The sequence below is a fragment of the Geotrypetes seraphini genome, chromosome 6, assembly GCF_902459505.1.
Source record: "Geotrypetes seraphini chromosome 6, aGeoSer1.1, whole genome shotgun sequence".
NCBI lineage: Eukaryota > Metazoa > Chordata > Amphibia > Gymnophiona > Dermophiidae > Geotrypetes > Geotrypetes seraphini.
Window position 1 is genome coordinate 122206021 of NC_047089.1, and position 15363 is coordinate 122221383.

Here is a 15363-nt window from a genome sequence, read left to right on the forward strand (position 1 = left end):
CCAGAGAGCTAAAATCAGAATGGAAACATAGAAAATGATGGCAGAAAAGGGCCACGGCCCATCTAGTCTGCCCACACTAATGGCCCACCCCCTAACTACCTCCATGAAGAGATCCCACATGCCAATCCCATCTTTTCTTAAAATCTGGCACGCTGCTGGCCTCAATTACCTATTGTGGAAGATTATTCCAGCGGTCAACCACCCTTTCGGTGAAGAAATATTTTCTGGTGTCGCCATGAAATTTCCCACCCCTGATTTTCAACGGATGCCCTCTTGTTGCCGTGGGTCCTTTAAGGAAAAAGAGATCCTCTTCCACCTCGATATGGCCCGTGACATATTTGAACGTCTCGATCATGTCTCCCCTCTCTCTGCGTTCCTCGAGTGAGTACAGCTACAACTTACCCAGTCGTTCCTCATAAGGGAGATCCTTGAGTCCCGCGACTATCCTGGTGGCCATTCGCTGATCCGACTCAACTCTCCGCACATCTTTTTGATAATGCGGCCTCCAGAATTGTACACAGTATTCCAGATGGGGTCTCACCATGGATCTGTACAACGGCATTATGACCTCGGGCTTACGGCTGACAAAACTTCTACAGATACAGCCCATGATTTGTCTAGCCCTGGATGAAGCTTTCTCCACTTGATTGGCAGTCTTCATGTCTTCGCTAATAATCACCCCCAAGTCACGTTCTGATGCAGTCCTTGCTAGGATCTCACCATTTAGGGTGTAAGTCCTGCATGGATTTTTGCCGCCAAGGTGCATGACCTTGCATTTTTTGGCATTGAAACTTAGTTGCCAAGTCTTTGACCAATGCTCCAGCAAGAGTAGGTCCTGCGTCATACTGTCAAACATTGAGCTTTTGTCGGGCACTGTGCAGTTGCCTACTATGTTGCATAGTTTAGCATCATCGGCGAATAATGTAATTTTACCTCAAAGCCCCTCAGCCTAATCTCTTATGAAGATGTTAAATAGGATCAGGCCCAAGACCGAGCCCTGTGACACTCTGCTGATCACCTCCGTCGTATCGGAGAGGGTACCGTTTACCACTATGCAAACTGGAAACAGTACAGCTGAGCCTCTGCAATCAGCAAAATATGCAGACTGAAAACAGTATAGCTGAGCCTCAGCAAAATATGCAGACTAGAAACAATACTGAGTAGTGCTGCCTGATTTCTGATTCAAATCAATTTACCGATTCGAACTGGGTGAATCGATTCGTTGTTTAAAAAAAATAAAAAATAAAATCGGACTCACCAATTCAAGCCAGCCCCGACCCGTTCAGGCTTTCCTTCTGCCGCCGCACGCCAGAGTCATTCCATCTAATATAACTTTCTGTTTTTCAAAATCAGAAGTTACATCAGAAGAAAGGACTTTGGCGAAGGGAGCACTGAGCAGACTTTGTACGGATTGGCGCCAGCAACAGCAAATTTTATATTTGTTTGCTGGCTTTCTCCTTTCTTCTTCGCGCCACGGAAGCATTTCTCCTCTCCTTCCCGCGATTCCACAGTGTAAGTGAAATGATCTCTCTCTGCTCTCTTCTTTTCTGCGGTCATATAGTAATTGGGGGAGGGGAAGCTGGGGCCCTTGCTATTGGGATTGGAAAGCTGAGAATCAGGCAGGGGGGCTGGGGAAGCTTGGGCAGGGGTACTAGGGGGTCTTGGGAAGCTTTGGGGATGATTTGCTTTGGGGCTGGGGAAGCTTAGAATTGGGCAGGGGGGCTGGGGAAGCTTTGGGGATGATTTGCTTAGAGGATTGGGAAGTTGAGAATTGGGCAACGGGATTGGTAAGCTGAGAATTGGCAGGGGACTGGGGAAGCTTTGGGGATGATTTGCTTTGGGGATTGGGAAGCTGAGAATTGGGCAGGGGCTGGGGAAGCTTTGAGGATGATTTGCTTTATGTATTGGGAAGCTGAGAATCGGGGAGGAGGGCTGGGAAGGGGGAATATGGTAGTGCTGCCCGATTTCCTTGATTATTGCCTTGGTTAAATAAAATGTTTAAACTTAAAAAGCTGTCATTGAAAGTGAATCGAATCGAAAAATTGATTCAACAGGGTGAATCAAATTGAAATATTTTTCACTGAATCGGGCAGCACTACTGCTCTCAGATACTTTGTGCCCTCAAGAATCAGCTCCTCTAATTCTTTCACTAGAGTGTAAGTGTTTTTTCACTTCAGAAGTTAGGACCCCCAATGAAGGGTAGGAGTCTGTCCTAAGTGCCTGATGGTAAAAATGGCACTTAGAGAGAAGTGCCAGAGCGCTAAAGTCAGAATATGTAAACTGGAAGCAGTACAGCTGAGCCTCTGCTCTCAACAAAATATGCAGCCTCTGCTCTCAGATAATTTGTGCCCTCTCATCTAAATAGATTCTAAATTTAAAATATCTTGAAAAAAAATGAGTTAATCAAATTATAATTTGTGAAATAAGAAATTTAAGCATTATAATACTTGCATGAAATACAATTTAACTTTATTAGGAGTCGGAGTTGGAATCGGCACATTTTCACTGGCTCAGACTCCAGTAATCCAATAATTGCTTCCGACTTTGATTCCACAGCCCTGACTTATACATGTATCGACAATAATGTTTCTATCCACAGGGTATTCAATCTGCCCCAATAAGCACTGAACTTGGAGCTACATGAGACCTTGCCTTAATGATGGCAGCTGACAGCTCCAAACCGTGCTTAAGCAGTGTAATAATATCCATGTCCTAGCTTCATCATTTGCTGTAAAATAAGCAGTTTATGTGTACCCATAGCTAACCACCACATTGATCAATAAGCTATGCAGAATGTGGTAGCTGCCATAAGCATTGGAAATCTGGCATGGTCCATCCCGATGATCACACATCTTTTTCCATCTGTGGTACTGGCAATGAATGCTGACATTGTCATCCATTGAGAGACCTTGAAAACACGCAACAAAACATAAGACACAAAATACTAACTAAAATTTAACATCTTGTAAAAATTAATGGAGCTCATGCACGAATACAGGTGGTCCGGGGCAGTACTTGGAGAGACCTCCCAGGAAAGAGACGTGGGAGTTCTGATCGACAAGTCAATGAAGCCGTCCGCTCAATGTGCGGCGGCGGCAAAAAGGGCAAAAATAATGCTAGGAATGATTAAGAAGGGGATCACGAACAGATCGGAGAAAGTTATTATGCAACTGTACCGGATCATGGTGCACCCTCACCTGGAGTACTGCATCCAGCACTGGTCGCCATACATGAAGAACGGCACGATACTATTCGAAAGGGTCCAGAGAAGAGCGACTAAAATGGTTAAGGGGCTGGAGGAGTTGCCGTACAGTGAGAGATTGGAGAAACTGGACCTCTTTTCTCTTGAAAATAGGAGACTGAGAGGGGACATGATCGAAACATTCAAAATACTGACTTGCAGATAAAGACAAATTGTTCACCCTCTCCAAGGCAGGGAGAATGAGAGGGCACTCTCTAAAGTTGAAAGGGAATAGATTCCATACAAACGTAAGGAAGTTCTTCTTCACCCAGAGAGTGGTAGAAAACTGGAACGCTCTTCCGGAGTCTGTTATAGGGGAAAACATCCTCCGAGGATTCAAGACAAAGTTGAACAAGCTCCTGCTAAACTGGAACGTACGCAGGTGAGCCTGGACTCATTTAGAGCATTGGTCTTTGACCTGGGGGCCACCACGTGAGTGGATTGCTCGGCACAATGGACCACTGGTCGGATCCAGCAGCGGCAATTCTTATGTTCTTATGTATAATACACAAGGGAGAAGAAAAAGGAATCACTGAGTACTGCTTTAAAAAATATTTTATTTATTCAGATCATCAAATCCTTAGCAATCATTTGGTATACCAATATATATGCTGTACACAAATAAAACACTTCCATATAACAAAAGTTTTACAGTTTTCTCCAATTACCCGTTCCTTTCTTTCCTCCTTCTCTCCCCCCCAGTTTCCACTTTCTCCATACAATACATCAGTTTATAAGTCCTGGAGAAATTCTGCACACTTTGTGTAATTTTCATGTACAGATTTCCCATATTATAAGGGCTGGTATCTTGCCCCAGGCATGAAAATAGGTTCTTACCTGTTAATTTTATTTTTTTTAGACTCTCTAGACCGGTACAGTCCCCACCCTGTCAGTCTGTTCTTTCGGGATTCATGTGAAGTATGATTTTTCTGCGGGTTCTAGTATTTTTCTAGAATCAGGGAGATTGAAAAAAACACCAGCTTTGGCTCAGCTGGTATAGCTTGCGAGCTGTGGGGACCTTTGCTGAAGGGGTTTTCTTTGCACTTTCCAACAGTATTGCTCTGTTAGTCTGTCTGGAGTATTGTTACTGTTATAATTAGCACTTCTTAGTTCTGTTTGGGTATTCAGCAGACTGGTTATATAGAGGGAAGCACAGGGCTTACCAGACAGGTGAAGGAAGCCATAAAAGAAAAGAAGGACTCTCTTAAAAAACTGAAACACACGAAAACAACCAAAGCTTGGAACAAACATAACGATGATCAGAAGAAATATCACAAAATGGTGAGGGATACCAAAAAGGACTATGAGGAGAAAATAGCGCATTGTCGATATGATGAGTACAGTTTCATCCTATAAGATCAAATTTGAACTAATGATGACTGACCTTACAAACAACACTTTTGGTCATTTTCCTAATATGCAGGACCATCTGGGACAATATCCAAATTTTGTTTTTCAAAATAAGAAGTATGTGACAGAAATCTGTTCTGTTATCCAGGAATTCAAAAATAGATTGTGACTTCCAAAAAATTGGAACAGTTGTGGAGTACTTGTCATACCCATTCAAAGTAGATGTGGAAATTAAAGAAACTGCAACCACTATCAGTAAAAATTACTCATTGAACAAGCCAACTCTTGAAAATGAAATATTAACTCTTAAAAATTACATTTTTCTCAAGACCTCTGTTAAGCAAGTTTGGAAGCTAGTGACTAGCGACAAACTTGAGAAGATGCAGTGAAGCTGTACATTCCTGTTTCGGTTCAAGTTATTTATGTGAATCTGCGTTTTCCCATCTGAAAATGACAGAGTGCACAACGTTCCAACATGACAGATAAACATCTCCAGGATTCCTTTAGACTGGCCCTCACACAATATTCTGATGAAGGGACAGCAGAAATCATTTTGCACACAAATGTAAGGTGGCTAAGTAGGCACAAATTTCTGCAAAGATTTGGTCATTTACTGAATGGAATAAGTTTTTGAAGGAGAGGGGAGATGACCAAAAAGCTGGTGGGTGAAATTCAGGCTCAGACGTCTCACTAATGAGCAAGAGCAAAATATTAAAGATTGTGCAAGATCAGCCTGGATCAATACTAAATTTAACACAAATTATTCAATAAAAGTTAAAGAAAGTTATTGAGACAGTTAAAGAAAGTTATTACTCAATAAAACTTTAAGAAAAAATGTACTTTCCATTTCCCCTCACAGTTCTTACTGGATCTTGGTCTCTCTGTTTTGTTTTTGCTTATCAGCTGATCACAGCCAAGTAAATGGCAGAAAGTTCATTAAAATGGGGGGGAGGGAATATTCCAACTTTAATGGGTTAAAATTTAATTTGAAACTTAATTTTCATGGTGGTAGATCACCAGCACTTTTGGCTGGAAAAAGTAGATCAAAGACATGTTCAAAGTGGGACATGCCTGCAGTAGAGAAAATGTCTATTTTCAAAACAACAAGACGTCTATCATCTTCTTTTTTTTTTTGAAAATGAACTTTCTAGACATTTTGGCCATACTCAAACATAAAGACATCCACATGAAAAATGCACAAAAGAAAGCTTTTCAGATTCAAAGCAGCCAGCACTCTTAGCAAACTGTTCACAGAGAGCCGAGCACAGCAAAGGGGCACTCTAGGGGATACTGCAGTGAATGTCACATTTTAAAGTTCCAAGTATATGTTACTTAAAACTACTTACATTGTATAGTGAGCCCTCTAAAACCTACCCAAAACTTACTTTATCCCAGGACAAGCAGGCAGCAAATACTCACATGTGGGTGACTTGATCTACGGAACCTCGATACGGACAGATTTAAAAGTGCATTGCCACTTTAAGAACTTGAGAAAGTTTGCGAACTGCCCGCACTGCGCATACGTGATTGCCTTCCCACCCAACGCCGTTCGCAGCTCCTCAGTTCTTAGTTTTCCGTGGAGCTAAGAAGTTATGTTTTTTGAACGTTGTTCAATTTTTGCCTTCCCGCTCACGTGTATATTTTAGTCATATTTTTTTATTCATATTTTAGATATGTGTTTTGTGTTTAAACCCCCCCAAAAAGCATAAGAAACAGTTTAGGATAATTTTTCCTCGCTATTCTCACCTCGCAGGCTTTGCCCGTTGAGGCCTTGTTGTTTTCTTTAGCTGACGCAGTATTTCCATCAATGTCCCGGCTGATGACTGAGTTTAAAAAGTGTTACAGGTGCCAACGGCAAATTTCTGTCACTGATCCTCATAGTTGGTGCTTACAGTGCCTTGGCCTGGAATACCATGTTGAATCCTGCGCACGGTGTTCTACCCTGCAGAAATGTACAAGTGTCGAAAGCTCCAAGAAAAATTGTTCAGCACCGGTATGGAGACCGAGACAATATCGCAGCCTTCAACATCGATGTCGGGAGACATTGCTCCATTGGGTAAGCTAACTAAAAAGCCACCAGCTTCCCAACAGGTTTCGCAGGTCACCATTGCATCGAGTCCCTTGATGCCGACCAAGTAACGTCTGGCCTCTCCTACATTGAGGTGTGCATCCTCTTGATTGGCGCCCTCGCCGAGACCAGACAAGGCATTAATGGTACCGGCAGAATGCCAAACGGTACCGGTGCTCTCATACTGAGAGAAACTTGAAGCACTTTCCCAATTCAGTGATATGTTCAATCTTCTTGCTCCGACACTGACTCCCATTGGTACTGATCCAGCCTGAGCATAAGGCCACCAGGTTCTACAGTATGAATATTGGATCTCTGATACCACACTTATGTTCCGCACATTAAAAACAGCATGTCTCCTAGCAGATCCTGTTCTCCATCACGATGTTGATCCAGCTCTTCCAGACATCAGTGTTCTTCATCCTCTTGACAATCCAAGTCTGCTCAGCATCGTTCAGCTTCCTTGAAGCGTAAACACCGCTTTCCTTTCCGCTCTTCCAAGCGTAAAATGAAGTCACATCATACATCATCTTCATCGGACCAACACAGGACTCAACTCCATCGGTCCTGACACACTCCTTCACCAAAAGACTTTTTTGACTCGGACAAGTTTCAAATTTAATAAATATTTGATTAATCGCCTTTCTTGAATGCTAAGCGATTTACAATATAAAATGGTAATACAAAGTTAAAAAAAAAAATACAAGGACGGACAAACAAAAAATGAGAGGAAAAAGGGTTGAACTACAATAAAATCAAGAAAAGAGAATGAAAAGGGGAATGACAAGGGGGGGGGGGGGGAACTGGTATGGACACCGACACAATATCGCAGCCTTCAACATCGATGTTAGGGGACATTGCTTCATTGGGTAAGCCAACTAAAAAGCCGCCAGCTTCCCAACAGGTTTCGCAGGTCACCATTGCATCGAGTCCCTTGATGCCGACCAAGTGACGCCTGGCTTCTCCTACATTGAGGTGTGCATCCTCTTGATTGTTGCCCTCGCCGAGACCAGACAAGGCACTGATGGTACCGGCAGAATGCCAAACGGTTCCGGTGCTCTCGTACTGAGAGAAACTCAAAGCACTTTTCCAATTCAGTGATATGTTCAAGAGGGGGGGGGGATTTCTTCATAGGTGTCATTTCCTTGAAGGCAAGACATCTGAACATCTGAACTCAGGATAGCAGAGCAAGGGGGTACTACAGTGAATGTCACATTTCAAAGTCCCAGGTACACGTCACTAAAAACTGCTTACATCTCCTCAACTTTTTGTCTCCTTTGATCCTAACAGTCTGACTCAGCAGATGATGTCCCTAAGTCTGCTACAGAGGCTTATGACATTACTTTCCTCAAAAGTCTCCTCACAGAGCTAAGTCTCCAACCGAAAGACTTTCTTTCACAAAATTCATTCAGGAATTGGGCAAAGAGCTTCCATTCAAATTAGAAGCCGATACTGCTCATAGTGCTAAATTTTACAGGCATTGGACTATGATGAAACTCGTAAGGAACTTCTACGACCACCATTACATGGTATTCTCAAAGAGACTCTTAAAAACTGAGAAATCCCCCTTACCATTACTGTAGCTCCCAGAAAATTAGACTCTTTATACAAAATTATCTCTTCTCCTGGTTTTGACAAACCACAACTTCAGCATCAGTCCCTGGTGATAGAGTCTACTTTGAAAAAATCTACTCCATCCAGGGTTTATGCCTCAGTGCCCCCAGGACGTGAAGGGCGCACTATGGGCAAGTTTGGCTGTCACCTATATCAAAACTCCATGCTGGCTAACAGAATCCTAAACTACAATTTCTATATTTCCTGTTATGTCAAACATCTGGTTAAGAAATTGTCCTCTTTTGATAGGCACATTCCTTCACAGCAATTACAGGATTTTCATCACATCTCTTGCAACCTTGCCTTAGCTAGAAGGTATATGGCGAGATCGGCTTATGATGCCTTTCAATTGTCTTCCAGAATCTCAGTGGCAATGAGACGTCTGGCATGGCTCAGAGTCTCTGATATGGATATCAACCTCCAGGATAGATTGGCTAACATTCCATGCTTGGGTGATGAGCTATTTGGTGATACTATTGAAAATGCTACCCAAAAGCTCACGGATCATGAGAAACATTGGGATGCTTTGGTTAATTCCAAGTCTAAGCCTTCAACTTCCAAGCTTTTTAAGTCTTCCTATCAGAGGCATTTTTCTTCCAAACCTGCTGCTCCTACTAGACCACAGCAGAAGAAACAGAAGCAACAGCGTCCTCAAAAAACCCAGGCCGCAGCTCCACAGAAGCCTGCTCAGTCTTTCTGACATGCTTCTCGAGAGCATAGCCGCTGTTCCTTTATCCCAGCCTCTCCCTCAACCCATTGGAGGACAGCTTCAACTTTATTACAACAGACCTCTGGGTGCTAACAGTTATTCGAGAGGAATACTCTCTTCATTGATCTGGGTCATCTTCCAACAGTCTTCTTTTCACCCTCAGCAGACGTCCTTACTTCTTCAGGAAATAGAATCCCTTCTCCTTCTCAATGCCATCGCAAAGGTTCCTCCAGGACAGAGGAACTTAGGGTTTTACTCCCGGTATTTTCTTGTTCCGAAGAAGACCAGCGGTCTTCGTCCAGTCTAGGACCTCAGGGGTCTCAACAAGTTTCTAGTGAAGGAAAAGTTTTGGATGTTATCCCTGGCACTTTATATCCCCCTCTTAGATTGCAATGACTGGCTATGCTCTCTGGATCTGAAAGAAGCCTAGACTCATATTCCAGTGCATTCGTCCCTAGGCTATTCCTCCATTTCCAGGTGGCTCATCACCTTTTTCAATACAAAGTACTACCATTTGGCCTTGCATCCTCTCCCAGAGTATTCACCAAGTGCCTTGTGGTAGTGGCAGCAGCACTAAGGACTCAGGGCCTTCAAATCTTTCCTTACCTAGACGATTGGCTGATCAAGGACCCTACCTCGTAACGTGTGACAGTAGCAACTTGCATGACAATTCTCTTCCTTCAAAAGTTGGGTTTCAAAATCAATTATCCCAAATCCTAACTTCAGCCATCTCAGACTCTACAATTCATACGAGCTCTGCTCGACACTATTCATCTCGGGGCGTTTCTACTGCAGCAAGACAATTTGATTCAGCTTTGCACTCAGACTTATCAGCCATCAATCTCAGCCAGACAAATGATGGTACTCCTAGGTCACATGGCTTCCACAGTACATGTTACTCCATTTGCGAGACTTCATCTCAGGATACCCCAGTGGACTCTTGCATCTCAGTGGTCTCAAGCGTTCGACCCACTCTCTCAACAAATTACAGTCACTCCTTCACTTCAACAGTCGCTTCAGTGGTGGATGAACTCTTCCACTCTGTCCAGAGGATTTTTGTTCCATACCCCTCCTCATCAGAAAGTTATTTAAAAAAAAAAAAAAATTCTTTATTGATTTTTCAAACTACAAATGCACAACAAAACTTACAACTATTACTGCACAAAGAAATTTCCCCCACCCGCCCAGCTAATAAACAAATATATCAAAACCTTCATGAAACTATTCATAAAATCCTTGGATCAATTCCAATTCCATTCCCTTACACCCCCCCCCCCAAAGATGTGTATGTTTATTTGTCTTTAAAATACAAATCAATTATTCTTCTTTATAGTATTTAGCCAATGGCTACCAAACATCCATAAAATTCTTAAAGCGTCCCAGTTGAATGGTCATGCAACGTTCCATTTTATAAGTATAACACAGGGATTCCCACCAAAATGAGTAATTCAACCTATCCCAGTTTTTCCAATTTCTTAAAATAAGCTGCATGGCAACCCCTGTCATTACTAATAGAAGCTTGTTATTTCTCATTGATAATTGGCTTTTAGCTCTCATTAAGTGTACCAAATAAAATAGTATCATAAGATAAAGCCACTGGATTCTCTAACATATTATTTACTTGGTCCCAAATAGACCTCCAAAACTGCAGTATCAAGGGACAATAGTAAAGTAAATGATCCAAAGTCCCAGCTTCAAGATGACAATGCCAGCATCTATTAGACTTGGAACTATCTAATTTATGTAAATGAACAGGGGTCCAGAAAGCTCTATTTAATAAACCAAGTTTGTCTCATAGAGCTGACACCGTACATTTCATCCTCCAAGTCCAAATTTGTGGCCATTGAGACACAGTAATCTGATGCTTAATCTTAATGCTCCAAATGTCACGAAGACCAGTTTTCGGTTTCTTATTCAAAAATCCAGATATTAATTTATACCACTGAGCGGCCTGGTGCCCCAGAAAGTCCACTTTAAAACATAAGATCGGCAAGCCACATTCAAAAGCCCTTATAAGATATACAAACTCCAACCAGCTCTGCCCCGGGAATACTGATTTTGTACACATTAATAAGCAGCCATGGGAGATCTCCCTGCAGTGTAAGGTCATGCATGTAGGAAAAAAGAACCCGATGTTCAGCTACAAAATGGGGGGATCACTGCTGGGGGTAAGTAACCTTGAAAGAGACCTGGGAGTAATGGTTGATACAACACTGAAGGCATCGGCACAATGCGCCACAGCCTCAAGGAAAGCAAACAAAATGCTTGGAATCATTAAGAAGGGCATCACGGCCAGGACAAAGGAAGTCATCCTGCCACTTTATCGCGCAATGGTGCGCCCACATCTGGAGTACTGTGTCCAGTATTGGTCACCGCACCTCAAGAAAGACATGGCAGTACTCGAGGGAGTCCAGAGAAGAGCAACTAAACTGATAAAGGGTATGGAAAACCTCTCATATACTGATAGGCTAAAAATGCTGGGGCTATTCTCCCTTGAGAAGCGGAGACTTAGAGGAGACATGATAGAAACCTTCAAGATCCTGAAAGGCATAGAAAAAGTGGACAGGGACAGATTTTTCAGATTATGGGGAAGCACAAGTACAAGGGGGCACTCAGAGAAATTGAAAGGAGACAGGTTTAGAACAAACGCTAGGAAGTACTTTTTCACCCAAAGGGTGGTGGATATGTGGAACGCACTTCCAGAAGCTGTGATAGGCCAGAACAAGTTACATGGCTTCAAAGAAGGTTTGGATAGGTTCCTAGAGAACAAGGGAATTGAGGGGTACAGATAAGAATTAAGGATAGGGATAGGAGTAGAGATAGATTATAAAAATAGTCAAGGACCACTGCTCAGGCAATGGGCCTGATGGGCCGCCGCGGGAGCGGACCGCTGGGCGAGATGGATCTCTGGTCTGACTCAGCGGAGGCAACTTCTTATGTTCTTAAGCTATATTGATTGTAAGATTTTTCCACTCAGGGAACCCCTCCTGAATGGCCTGTTTCAACTACAACCATCTGTAATTTTGTGATTTATTAAGAACAAATTTGTGTTGCAATAGTGAAAAGTCAAGCAGCTTACCATCTGACATTACATCATCCAAAGTGCATACACCTGCCTTCATCCAGTGCTTCCAAATAACCTTAATCCCACCAATTTGAATCTTTGACTTCAGCCAAAGGGACTGGCAGGTGGATTTTAGGATTGGAATAAGTGTCAAACTATTAATATATTTTATTGTCAGCCATGTGTCTATCAAAATTCTATTCTCCTTATATAATCTTGGAAACTTGATACTTAGAACGTGACTTAACCATAACCAATCTGGAAGATTTTCCATGAGCTAAGGAAGGACCCAATACATACCCTGATGCATAATATAGACTTGATGATACCTATAACAGTTAGGAAAATTTACCCCACCCGCCTCAAATGGTTTTTGCAAAGATACTAAAGCAATTCTCACAGCTTTTCCCAGCCAAATAAATTTAGTGAGCCAACGGCCAAGGAGAGAAAGAGAGACAGAAAGACACACAGATAGCGGCCAAGGAGAGAGAGAGAGAGAGTGAGAGAGAGAGAAAGAAAGACAGACAGCTGCCAAGGAGAGAGACAGACAGATAGACAGAAAGAAAGACACACACAGAGAGCGACAGAGGGAGACAGAAGACAGACAGATAGCAGCCAAGGAGAGAGAGACAGAAAGACAAACACACAGACAGCGGCCAAGGAGAGAAAGAGAGAGAGACAGGCACACAGACAGCGGCCAAGGAGAGAGAGAGGCAGAAAGACAGGCACACAGACAGCGGCCAAGGAGAGAGAGAAATAAAGACAGACAGACACACAAAGAGCGAGAGAGAGAGAGTGAGACAGAAAGGCAGACACACAGACAGCGGCCAAGGAGAGAAAGATACAAAATGGCAGCCAAGGAGAGAGAGAGAGAGACAGAAAGACAGACAGCAGCCAAGGAGAGCGAGAGAGACAGAAAGTGGTCAAGGAGAGTCACAGAAAGAAAGAGACAGACAGACAGCAGCCAAGGAGGGAGAGAGAGAGACAAAAAGAAAGACAGACAACGGCCAAGAAGAGAGAGAGAGAGAGACAGAAAGAAAGACAGGCAGACAGCAGTCAAGGAGAGAGACAGAATGACAGACAGCAGCCAAGGAGAGAGAGAGAGAGACAGAAAGACAGCGGCCAAGGAGAGAGAGAGAGAGACAGAAAGACAGCGGCCAAGGAGAGAGAGTAACAGAAAGGCAGACAGACACACAGACAGCGGCCAAGGAGAGAGACAGACAGAAAGACAGACATCAGCCAAGGAGGGAGAGAGACATAAAGATAGACAGCAGCCAAGGAGAGATGCCAAAGTATGATAAAGAAATTTCTTACTCCTGCAACCCTGGACAGATGGAAAATTAAACAAAGGATGAGTTCTTCTACTATGTCTGTATGATGCTAAAGAAAATCTATTGACTAAGTAAGAAGGAGCTATACCATAAACAGCCTTGTAATAGAAACAGCCTAGTTTAAACAATACCCGGGCCTCCATTGGCAGCCAATGCAATTCGAAATAAAAGGGTGTAACATGATCAAATTTCTTCAGGCCAGAAATCATTCTGACCGTTGTTTTCTGTATTATTGTAAGTCTTGCCAATTCTTTCTTGGGGACTGTTAGATAGATAATATTACAATAATCAAGAAGACTCAGTAGTAACGATTGAACCAGTAATCTAAAAGCAGTAAATTTAAAATAAGATCTAATTGTTCACAATTTCCATAACATGAAGTGGCATTTACGCACTACAGAAGTGTTTTTCAACCTTTTTACACCCGTGGACTGGCAGAAATAAAATAATCGGCAGAAATAAAATAATTATTTTGTGGACCGGCAAACTACTAAGACCGAAATAAAAAAAACATATTTCCGCCCTGTCTCCGCAAGCTCGGTCCCCGCAAACCATCTGATCCCATCCGCACAAGCCTCAGTTATGATTTTATATTGAACGTATTTTATTAAAGTATAAAAAGAAGCAATATTCTGTACAATTGTCATTTTATAAATATAAATATACAGAAAAAGGACCAACAAAACCCCTGTCTCCCCTCCTCTTCACATATATCTCCTCTACTATCAAGAAAAATGAACAAGCCAAGTTATAACAGAATGCTTCACAGAAATATCATGCTAACAGAATACTGTAGTAACACATGACAGGCATAGTGTTAGGGGAGTGCCCCCTGGTCACAGAGAGCCCTAAACCAGCTGGAAGCTACAGAAGTACTGCCTGGGCTTTGCAGTCCCCAGTTATGTCTCTAACAGGATATATATTTCTAATCTGATATATTCTAATGACAAAATAGAAATAAAATGATTTTTTTCTACCTTTTGTGGTCTCTGCTTTCATCTTCTTTTCACTCTTTTGTTTCCAGCGTCTGCCTTGTCTCTTCAAACCAGCATCTGCCCGTTCCATCCACTGTCTGCCCTCTCCCCCTTCCATATGTATCTGATTTCTTTATATGCCCCTCTCCCCTTTCCATCCAGCCTGTGCCTCCTCTCTCCTTTTTACATCATTCATTCCAGCTTCACTGCTTTCTTTATTTTTCTCTGTCCTACACCAGATGTAGCATCTTTATCCCTCTCTCATTTTTCTGCTGACCCCCTTTCCAGCATCAATCTCTCTCTATTTTCTCATTCCTCTTTCTCTCCCCTTTCCCTCATCTGATCTCTCCATTCCACCCTGACCCCTTCCCCTCCTGTAATCTCTCTGCCAGCTGTTTCCTTCCTTTTTTCCTTCTCCCTTCCCTCCTCCCCCCTATCCAACATTAACTCTCTTCCCATCCCTTTTCCGTCCTCCCCTCCCAGTAGCATCTCACCTTCTACCTCCCTCCATGTCCAGTAGCAGCTTTCCCTTTATCCAGAAGCTTCCCAGCCTCCAACAGTGGCTTCCTCTCTTTCCAGCAGCTCTCAGTACTTGCCTGCAGCAGTGATTTGCTTAGGCAGCCTTGGGTCCGTTTCCGCCTCCGAGGAAAGGTGAAGTTGCTGAAGTGAATCACTGCCCTGGTAACTACGAGAGCTGCTGGGAGGGGAGACAACCACTGTCGAAGGCTCCCCATGATCTTGCTTTGTGGCCCCCAAGCCGGCAAAAACACCGTTGCACCGCAGGCCCTGCCACCCTAGACGAGCCAGAGGCCCCTACCCGCTGCATCCTGTACATGGGCAGACTCTCAGCACAGACCCTGCTCATGGTCCCAATCCACATGCTGAACCCCCCCCCCCTGACCATCTCCCTTCTACCTGCACTTTCCCCGCGGCCCTCTTTGGCAACTCAGCAGGGGCAGCGATCAAGACAGGCTGCCGACATCAGGACCTTTCCTCTCTGAGTCCCGCCTAT

The 15363-nt window shown here is 43.2% G+C and overlaps 1 protein-coding gene across 6 annotated transcripts in view; it reads right to left on the reverse strand.

Moving 5' to 3' along the window:
• TPP2 (tripeptidyl peptidase 2) overlaps positions 1–15363 on the reverse strand; it is a 1323399-nt gene that overhangs the window by 851089 nt on the left and 456947 nt on the right. The window lies entirely within an intron of this gene.